Consider the following 11,560-nt stretch of genomic DNA (forward strand, 5'->3'; position numbering starts at 1 on the left):
GGCGGTGGGCGCCGCACGGCTCCGCTCCGTTAGGGCGTTAGGACCCACTACGAGGTTTGCCGTGACGGGGCAGTGGGCTTCATACAGTCTGATCAGAATGTTAAACTGAAAACCTCATATTCAGTTATATTAATTTTTGCCTAGCGGCTTTAGATCAACGTATGATTTTGGGATGTGCGGTTCATGCTCTTTTTTTTCTTTTTTGTTATCATTTAGAATGCATTCTGCAATTTTTGTGCACATGATGCGTTTTTTTCCGCGGAAAAAAAACGCATCACGGTAAAAAAAGCAGCATGTTCATTAATTTTGCACGTTTTTCCCGCTATTCTATGCACTTGGAAAAAACGCATAAAAAAGCATAAAAAACGCGCAAAAAACGCATGCGGATTTTTGGCAGAAATGTCAGGTTTTTGTCAGGAAAATTTCTGCCAGAAATCCTGACGTGTGCACATAGCCTAAGGGTATGTTTCCACCATCAGTAATCGTCAGCTCTTTGGACGCAGCACATGTGCGCGCCTTCCAAAGTGCTGCTGGCTTTTGAACACAGGTGATTCCGCATGTGTTCATTGAACCATGCGAAATCACCGCGTCCCATACATTTGACTGGTGATATTAATCTTGTGGAGACTGGGCGTCTCTGCAAGATAAATAGACATGCTGCAGTCTGGAAAGACACGCTGCATGTCCATGTGTGCAGGGAAGCCGGAGGCGACCGTGCAAACATAGTGGAGATGGGATTTCTTGAAGTCCCATCAACTATGCTGTAACTTCTGGCCGCTGCGGGTTGGACGCTGCGGATGTACGCAGCGTCCAACCTGCAGCGTTTACTGACCCTAGCAACATACCCTAAATGCAGAAAGAGCACAATCCCCCTCAAGTGACCCCATTGTGTTAATTACAGTGGTGTGATAAAGTGTTTGCCCCCTTATTGATTTCTTGTTCTTTTGCATGTTTGTCACACTTAAATGTTACAGATCACAAAACAAATTCCAATATTAGACAAAGATGACACAGGTAAAAAAAATGGAGTTTTTAACCCCTAGGTCTCTTATCAGTCGATGCGGTAAAGGAATTTGATAGGGTCAACTGGGGGATAATGAAAGAGGTACTGAGTCAGTTGGGCATTGGTCCTCGTTATCTGCAAAAGATCCTTTATTTATATAAAGGACCTACTGCACGAGTTAGGGTAAATGGAACATTATCTTCTCCCTTCGCAATTTAAAATGTTACCAGACAGGGGTGCCCCCTGTCCCCTCTGCTCTATATATTAGTGATGGAACATCTTGCTAATGCAATTAAGTACAATCCTAACATACATGGGATAAATATAGGCTCAGCACTGCCCCAGTCTGACGTCTCACTGCTGTGCCGCCGACCACTGCCTCCCTCCATGCATAGACAAGAAAGCAGAGGAGGGGGAGGATGCGGCATACTGCGGCCGTGGGAGCAGGCAGCCCCCCGAAACACCCAGAGCAGGTTGTAAAGCAGCAAAATGGAGTCTGAACAGTTGTTTCAGAGAAGTTACTACCGCAAAAGTTACAACAGTATCAACAGTGCAAGCAGTGACAAGGAGCTCCTTGATGGAGCAGGAGGGATGATAGACTTCCATATTTTGGAAGATGACCACCTACTGGTTGGCGACACCTCTTTGGAAACAGCTCTACTCACCTGCTGGACTTGCTGGATGAGCCTATTCCAGGGGTTGGCATATATGATGATTTCCATACCATTGATTGGGTGTGGGAGAAGTGTAAAGACAGAGAATGCCATAAAAGAATTAACAGTAAGAAGAAGGAATCTGCATGGGAATTATCAAAAAGTCTCTATGTTGCTTGGTCAGGATGGCTGGTCATTACACGAACTGGTTTAGTTTCAGATGCCCTGGCAGACTTGATACACACGTGGTCAAAATTGTTGGCACCCCTCGTTTAATGACAGAAAAACCCACAATGGTCACAGAAATAACTTGAAAAAAAATTATGAAAATGAACAAATGAAAGTCAGACTTTGCTTTTCAACCATGCTTCCACAGCATTTAAAAAAAAAATAAAACTCATGAAATAGGCCTGAACAGAAATGATAGTACCCTTAACCTAATATTTTGTTGAACAACAATTTTAAGGCAATCACTGCAATCAAACAATTCCTGTAACTGCCAATGAGACTTCTGCACTTCTCGACAGGTATTTTGACCCACTCCTTAAGAGCAAACTGCTCTAGTTGTCTCGTGTTTGAAGGTTGCCTTTTCCAGACTGCATGTTTCAGCTCTTTCCAAAGATGCTCAATAGGATTTAGGTCAGGGCTCATAGAAGACCACTTCAGAATAGTCCAATGTTTTCCTCTTAGCAATTCTTGGGTGTTTTAGCTGTGTGTTTGGGTCATTATCCTGTTGCAAGACCCATGACTTGCGACTGAGACCAAGCTTTCCGACACTGGGCAGCACATTTCTCTCTAGAATGCCTTGATAGTCTTGAGATTTAATTGTACCCTGCACAGATTCCAGACACCCTGTGCCAGATGCAGCAAAGCAGCTCAGAACATAACAGAACCTCCTCCATATATCACAGTAGGGACAGTGTTCTTTTCTTGATATGCTTCAGTTTTACGGGTGGTGCGACCTGACAGTGATGTTCCTTGAGCTTAAAGTTGACCTTTAATCTGTTTAGAATTTTCTCTGGGCACTTTTGTTTCCATTCATATTATCCGGCACTTTGATTTTTTATCAATTTTCCTCCTGCGGCCACGTCCAGGCAGGCTGGCTACAGTCACATGGATATTAAATTTCTGAATAATATGTGCAACTGTAGTCACAGGAATATCAAGCTGCTTGGAGATGGTCTTATAACTTTTACCTTCAACACAACATGTTTGTCTATAATTTTCTTTCTAATCTCCTGAGACAGCTCTTTCCTTCGCTTCTTCTGGTCCATGTTGAGTGTGATACACACCATGTCACCAGACAGCACAGTGAGTATCTGTAGCCCTATATACAGGCCCGCTCACTGATTCCAAGATTGTAGACACCTGTGATGCTAGTTAGTGTCCACAGCTTGATTTAACATGTCCTTTTTGTCACATTTATTTTCAGGGGTACCATCATGTCTGTCCAGGCCTATTTCATGAGTTTTATTTTTAAAAAATTCTGTGGAAGCATGGTTGAAAAGCAATGTCTGACTTTTATTTGTTCATTTTCATAGATCTTTCATTTATTATTATTTTTGTCAGATTTAAGTTATTTCTGTGATCATTGTGGATTTTTCTGTCATTAATCGAGGGGTACCAACAATTTTGACCACATGTGTAGATATTGCCGCAGACTGGATGGCAGATTTGAAGGAAGGAATTTGCATGTCTGCATTTTGGTTTAACCATGAACAGTGCTGCTGGGGATCAGATGAAGCCACATTTGAAGAACATGATAAGTGTCCTCAATGGACACGGCAGAAGGTCCAGGCTCATACATAGTGAACTGCATAATGTACAGGTCCTTCTCAAAAAATTAGCATATAGTGTTAAATTTCATTATTTACCATAATGTAATGATTACAATTAAACTTTCATATATTATAGATTCATTATCCACCAACTGAAATTTGTCAGGTCTTTTATTGTTTTAATACTGATGATTTTGGCATACAACTCCTGATAACCCAAAAAACCTGTCTCAATAAATTAGCATATCAAGAAAAGGTTCTCTAAACGACCTATTACCCTAATCTTCTGAATCAACTAATTAACTCTAAACACATGCAAAAGATACCTGAGGCTTTTATAAACTCCCTGCCTGGTTCATTACTCAAAACCCCCATCATGGGTAAGACTAGCGACCTGACAGATGTCAAGAAGGCCATCATTGACACCCTCAAGCAAGAGGGTAAGACCCAGAAAGAAATTTCTCAACAAATAGGCTGTTCCCAGAGTGCTGTATCAAGGCACCTCAATGGTAAGTCTGTTGGAAGGAAACAATGTGGCAGAAAACGCTGTACAACGAGAAGAGGAGACCGGACCCTGAGGAAGATTGTGGAGAAGGACCGATTCCAGACCTTGGGGAACCTGAGGAAGCAGTGGACTGAGTCTGGTGTGGAAACATCCAGAGCCACCGTGCACAGGCGTGTGCAGGAAATGGGCTACAGGTGCCGCATTCCCCAGGTAAAGCCACTTTTGAACCATAAACAGCGGCAGAGGCGCCTGACCTGGGCTACAGAGAAGCAGCACTGGACTGTTGCTAAGTGGTCCCAAGTACTTTTTTCTGATGAAAGCAAATTTTGCATGTCATTCGGAAATCAAGGTGCCAGAGTCTGGAGGAAGACTGGGGAGAAGGAAATGCCAAAATGCCTGAAGTCCAGTGTCAAGTACCCACAGTCAGTGATGGTGTGGGGTGCCATGTCAGCTGCTGGTGTTGGTCCACTGTGTTTCATCAAGGGCAGGGTCAATGCAGCTAGCTATCAGGAGATTTTGGAGCACTTCATGCTTCCATCGGCTGAAATGCTTTATGGAGATGAAGATTTCATTTTTCAGCACGACCTGGCACCTGCTCACAGTGCCAAAACCACTGGTAAATGGTTTACTGACCATGGTATTACTGTGCTCAATTGGCCTGCCAACTCTCCTGACCTGAACCCCATAGAGAATCTGTGGGATATTGTGAAGAGAAAGTTGAGAGGCGCAAGACCCAACACTCTGGATGAGCTTAAGGCCGCTATTGAAGCATCCTGGGCCTCCATAACATCTCAGCAGTGTCACAGGCTGATTGCCTCCATGCCACGCCGCATTGAAGCAGTCATTTCTGCCAAAGGATTCCCGACCAAGTATTGAGTGCATAGCTGAACATTATTATTTGATGGTTTTTTTGTTTGTTATTAAAAAACACTTTTATTTGATTGGATGGGTGAAATATGCTAATTTATTGAGACAGGTTTTTTGGGTTATCAGGAGTTGTATGCCAAAATCATTAGTATTAAAACAATAAAAGACCTGACAAATTTCAGTTGGTGGATAATGAATCTATAATATATGAAAGTTTAATTGTAATCATTACATTATGGTAAATAATGAAATTTAACACTATATGCTAATTTTTTGAGAAGGACCTGTATGTCTTATGGGCTCTGAGTTTTGCCTTCTTAGCAGTCAGTCTGGTAAAAGTATTTGCTCCATATACTTGTGGCTCAAGAATTCCAGAGATTAAAACAATTTTAAGTGGCTTCATCATCATCATAGGTTGTTTGGGAAAATGGACTTTGCTGATCAAAACTGTCCTGCTGGTACTTGCCTTGGACTCAACCCCTTAAAGGGAAGGTACCGCGTTTGTAGGTAATTAATAAATCACTGGAATGTAGCATAACATGCTGCTATAAGCACGTTTGAAATGCATGTGAAACAGATTTCATGTGTTATATGAGTTTAAAGAATGCACTGGGGGCTGACATCTTGGTTTTGCAGCAGTAGCAGGGCACTATCAGTGTCAGATTACACTGACATAGGAGATAATAGACCAGCACGGACCCTATCTGTAACATTGCAGCAGCATTAGCAGTGAGCTGGGCACGCCTCTGTGGGCTGCACAACTCACTGCTGTAGGTGTGACTAGCTGCCATTTTATTAGAGCCCTGTGCTCTCTATCGCAGGACAGAAGAAGCGCTCACTGCTCCTCTGTACTCCAGGCAGGCACGTCCTCTGCTCCTCACACGCTGCCCTGTGTGCTTCTCCTGCTGTGTCTCCCCCTCCCCCCACACACAGTCTCTGTGATCTCAGGTAAGCTGCACTCACAGCCTGCAGAAAGGGAGGTGACACCTGGAGAGAGAGCAGGGCAGCTGACAGGACAGGGATTAAGGTGGGGGAAGGGGGATGGCAAGAATGTTATTCACAAAAATGCTGCTGAGCCCTCTGTGTTCTGCTCCTCTGTAAACAAGCTGTGCCTCTGATGCAGTAACTGCTGGTGATAGCAGATCACAGGGCAGTCACACACAAAATGGTGCTGCCCTGTGATGCTGCTCTTCATTCTTACTGTTAGCGGCAAAATTGGGGCAGTAACTGCTGACATCACCATTTCCCTCCCCTTTTGGGTGGTCTAATATCCCTGGGGCAGAGCTGCTAAATCTTACTATAGCTGCTTGAGGTCTAAAACGGAAAATGCTCCCCCTAGTGGTAAATATGTATATTTGTAGAAAAATATATAATAATTTTCATATAGAAATGTTTGCAAACAGTGCAAACATTGCATTAATACATTTTAATTAATATTTTAAGCTTAATTTCACAAAAAAAACAAAATACAAGAAAACTGGTGGCACCTTCCCTTTAATGACAGCCAATATGAAGAGAATAGCCTCCCCAAACAGGTGACAATCCAGCAGCTGTCGGCTGTCCACTATAGCTGACAACTTGCCACGATCAGATAGCCACGATCAGTGTTTGCACTGTCCAAATCTGTTTAACCCCTTAGATGCTGCTGTCAATATTGACTACATCATATAAATGGTTAACAGAGTGTGGGGGCTTCCTCTTTATCCCAATTGGTGCCCTCAGATCATGATTGTGTGGTCCTGATGTTTGCCATGGCAATTCATGTCCAAATAGCGGCCTTAGAGTCTGACGGCTGTTGTAACCTGTTCAGAAGTTAGAGGCATTTAGGTGGTAAAAATACACATTTTCATTGCTGTCATGCCACTTTGCATTAATTCCTGAAAAGCACCTGAAGAGTTAATAAACTACCTGACAGCAGTTTTCAATATGTCAGGGGGTGCTGTTTTTAAAATGGTTTAACTTTGGGGGGTTTCCCAATATATAGGATCCCTAAAGTCACTTGAATCATGGATAGCTCCCTAAAAAAATATATTTTGTAAATTTCCTTGAAAAAATGAAAAATTACTGCTACATTATTAAGTCTCCTAAAATGCAAACAAAATAAAATAACATTTTACAAATGGTGTTGATGTAAAGCAGACATATGGGAAATGTTATTTATTAATGTTTGCTGTGTTATGACCATCTGGATTAAAGGGATAATCATTCAAAGTTTGAAAATTGGTAATTTTTTAACATTTTTCTCAAATTTCTGATACTTTTTATAAATAAACACAAAACATATCGACCTAAATTTACCATTATCATAAAGAATAATGTGTCACGAAAAAACACTCTCAAAATCACTGGGATTTGTTGAAGCGTTCCAGAGTTATTACCACATAAAGTGACACTGGTCAGATTTCAAAAATTTGGCTCCGTCACTAAGGGGTTAAGCTTACGGAAGGAAGGAAGGAAGGACACTTGGTGAATGTAGCTTGCTGCTTTGGAAATATATTTGTAAACATATGTTGCTACCTCTTTCCCAAATACAGCACAAATGAAGCAAAAAAAGGGAGGTTCTTTCAGCAGCACCAGCAGCTGGTGTCTAAGTAGCGTTTGGAGCGCCTATTGGTGGAGTCCTTTTTAGTTTAGAAGAGGTCAGTTAATACTTTCCTTTGAAGACACTGTGGAGATCTTGCTTTGCCGCTTTAGTGGCTGCTTTCATTTTAAGGTCAGAGAGGCCCAGCGCATGCGCACTGCAGTATTTTGCTCTGCCCTCAACAGGGCAGATAAGTACACCTGCACAGGAGCGCGATGCCGGGGAGCCATGAAGCAAGCAGGAGGGCGGCATCACAAGAAGATAGGAGGCGCCGGACCCAGACCTGCAACACCCATCGGACCGGAACACCCCTGGGTGAGTATAATAAAACTTATTTTTCTTATCTTTCAGGTCGAATCTGGGGCTTATCTACAGCATTATAGAATGCTCTAGATAAGCCCTGAAAGGCAGTGGCCGCATCTTATATCGGCCAAATCTGGTGACAGGTTCCCTTTAAGTTTAAAGTTTCACTTTATAAGAGGACCATCTGATTCTTCATAATGGGATCTCATGAGCAGCAGAATTGTTCCAAGGATTGTTGTAAGGATGATGGCAGTAGCATGGATGCAGTTCTAGAGGAAGTTACTATTTGGGCATTCTGATTATATCATCTACATTACAAACCAACTGGAAATGACAAGTGAAGTTGCTCTATATTGTGGAAATCCAAATAAACTTATTGGGGAAACTAAAATAGAGGCTCAGCATATTTTACAAAACAGCATTATATGGAGATGATCTCCTTTTGAGCCCCAAATCTCTTTACCCTCTGTAATGAAAGAGTTTGATAGATTTAGTTTCTTGAGCAACTTCAAGGTGAATTATCCAAAGTCAGAAGCATTGAATATCTCACTTTCCAATGAGGAGGTTTATTTAACAATATCAAACTTCCCTTTCCAATGGTGTGCAGATGCCATAAAATATTTGGGAGGCTTCATTCCTTCTGACCAATCCAAACTTTTCTCTCTTAACTATCAAAATAACGTTTAGACCGAACCCCTAAGGACTTCGGATCATATAGTAAAGTGAAATGATCATGGTTTGGAAGGATGAATGCCATTAAAATGGATATACTACCTCGATTGCTCTATATTTTTCCGACCACATCTGTATCTTCTCCTGGCAGTTTTTTTGATAAGCTTCGTTCTGCTATGATAAGATTTATGTGGGGGAGATCTAGGCCTGGAATTAGTATGCAAACTTTAACACGCCCTAAAGCATTGTGGGGTGCAGGGCTTCCTTACTTTAAAACATATTTCCAAGCCTCTACCATAGCTCAGTTCATAGATTGGCATTTTTCCCCCGGTAAGAAGCAATGGGTTGAGATTGAGCAAGAAGGAGGGGAGATACCTTTGAAGCACTTGCCTTGGAACCCATGGAATTCCAGGCTGGGTTGCTTAAATAATTTGACAGTAGAGACATTCAAAATATGGCACACTTTCTGTAAAGTAAAACATCTCTCTGGGAGTATCAGTCCCCTTTCATCACTTTTTTCACTCCGTCATTTTGCCCGGGTTATTTGAAAGAGACTTTTCTCGGTTGGAGGGCAGTGGAGGACACCCGTATACATCATGTTCTTATTGATGGTAAGTTGGTCACATTCAATTCTCTGCAGGCTCAATCCCCGTCCAAGGTCCCTTCTTGGTTTCAATGTCTGCAATTGCAATCTCTTATACCTTCTAAGGGTCTAGACTGCTTATGCCAATTCACACCCTCCCCTTTTTGAAAAATCTCAGAAATCTCAGCCTAAGCATGTGAACATGGGAACTTGGGGAATCTTTATCTCAGTCAGAATGGGAGAAAGAATTTCGATTTACTCATAAGCTATCAATTGCTTGTCCTGCCCAGGAAAAAAACTATAAAATTATTACAAGATGGTATCATTATCCTTCAAAATTGCATGTTTTTTTCCATATGTTCCTGACACATGTTGGCGATGTGGAAGAGATAGAGGTAATATGATACATATATGGTGGGATTGCAGTAGAATCAAGCCAATCTGGGAAAAGTTTTTTTCAAATTACTCTTTTGTCACGGGTAGAAGTTTGGAGTTCAGTCCTAAGATTGCTCTTCTTTTTATTTTTCCCTCTTCAATTGGTTCCCAAAAGAAAGATAGTCTTCGGTTTTATTTAAATGCAGCGCAGTCAGTGATTCCAAGACATTGGAAAACAACCCATACTTCCCTAATGTCGGAATGGTTTGCTGACATGGTTAGTATTTGTAGGAAGAACTCAAAGCCGAAAGCTCTGGACACGGTGATAGATTTAGGAGATTGTGGAGCGATTGGATCCTGTTTCAGGACTCAGTGGATTTTTATAAATTATACCAATAGATGGAGTGGATTTTTATAAATTATACCAATAGATGGAGTGTTCTCACATGAAGTGTTTATGGGTTGTTGCTGTGTGCTTACCTCAAGATTGTCATCTTATTTCCTTCATCTTCCTCTCCCTCCCTTTTTCCATAACCCTTCTCCCTGTTTTTTAACTTCCTTCTTTCTACTTATAGATCCATACTCATATGGATTCCCGCATATGTTTTTTCCCTCCTTTTCTTTCTAACCTCCGTTGGAATGTTGGAATTTTCATAATAATTCTTCATTTGCTGATATAAAAAATTTGGTTGTTTTTTTTTTTTTATGCAGCTGCAATGTTGAGCGACCTGTTTATAATTCCGCATGAATACTGTTATCATTGCAAGCTTTGTTAAGTTCTGCGTGACTTATTTGATCATAATATATTTGGTCGAATGTTGTTTTTTTGTGTTTTCACTATTGATTAATAAAAACAAATTGAATATAAAATGCCATTTTTAAATGAAGGTATTTATTATTAAGGGGAAAGGATATCCAAACAGGGCCCTTTGTGAAAAAGTGATTGCCCCCACCCTCGCTGTAAAGCCTAAATTAACTGTGATTTATCAAATCTTTGGGAAGCTACCGTAAGTTCAATTTCCCAAGCCACACACAGGCCTGATTATTGCCACACATGTTCTCAGTTAAGAAATCACATAAATAGCACCTGCCTGACAAAGTGAATTAGACCAAAAAATCCTAAAAACTTAGACATCATGCCGCGATCCAAAGAAATTCAGGAACAAAGTAATTGAGCTCTATCAGTCTGGAAAAGGTTATAAAGCCATTTCTAAAGCTTTAGTACTCCAGCGATCCACAGTGTTAGCCATTGCAAATGGCAAAATGAAATGGTGGTTTATTCAATGTGTTTCAAAGTACAAATGACTTCTTCATCAGGGAAGACCACAAGTATTGATATGTCTTATGGTCGCTTACTGACCCGTGGATCTGCTACAGCTAATTTTAATATGACATGCTTTTAAAATACTTCAAACAGGTGAGTTTAATCTGATTATATCACTGGTCATATCTCTCTGATAAAACCCTATGTTTGCGTTGATCTCTCCTACAGGTCTGTGATCATACCAACAGTAAAATTTGGTGGTGGTAGTGTGATGGTCTGGGGCTGTTTTGCTGCTTCAGGACCTGCAAGACTTGCTGTAGTAAATGGAACCATGAATTCTGCAGTCAACCAAAAAATCCTGAAGAAGAATGTCTGCCATATGTTTGTGACCTCAAGCTGAAGTGCACTTAGGCTATGGAGCAGGACAATAATCCAAAACACACCAGCAAGTCCACCTGTTATAGCTTAAGAAAAACAAAATGAAGACTTTGGAGTGGCCTAGTCAAAGTCCTGACCATAATCCAATTAAGATGCTGTGGCACGTAATTAAAAAGGTGGTTCATGCTCTGAAATCCTCCAATGTGGCTGAATTACAACAACTCTGCAAAGATAAGTGGGCCAAAATTCTTCCAGAGCACTAAAAGACTCATTTCCAGGTATCACAAACCCTTGATTGCAGTTGTGGCCAAACCAGCTATTAGGTTTAGGGGGCAATCACTTTTTCACACAGGGCCCTGTAGGTTAGAATTTCTTGTTCCCTTAATAATAAAGACTAGGGTTGAGCGAAACGGGTCGAAATTTTTCAAAAGTCGCCGACTTTTGGCAAGGTCGGGTTTCATGAAACCCGACCCAACCCCAGTGTGGGGTCGGCCATGAAGTCGGCGATCTTTTGAATCTAGAATCGGAATTCCGATACCGATTCCCGATATGTTTAAGATATCGGGAATTGGTATCGGAATTCAGATTTAAGTGTAAA

At 41.3% G+C, this 11,560-nt stretch overlaps 1 pseudogene; it reads left to right on the plus strand.

Annotated features, from left to right (window-relative positions):
• The first annotated feature begins 1,492 nt into the window (after positions 1-1,492).
• Positions 1,493-10,984, plus strand: LOC138674533 (H(+)/Cl(-) exchange transporter 3-like; annotated as a pseudogene).
• Positions 10,985-11,560: the final 576 nt, after the last annotated feature.

The sequence above is a fragment of the Ranitomeya imitator genome, chromosome 4 (genome assembly GCF_032444005.1).
Source record: "Ranitomeya imitator isolate aRanImi1 chromosome 4, aRanImi1.pri, whole genome shotgun sequence".
Lineage (NCBI taxonomy): Eukaryota > Metazoa > Chordata > Amphibia > Anura > Dendrobatidae > Ranitomeya > Ranitomeya imitator.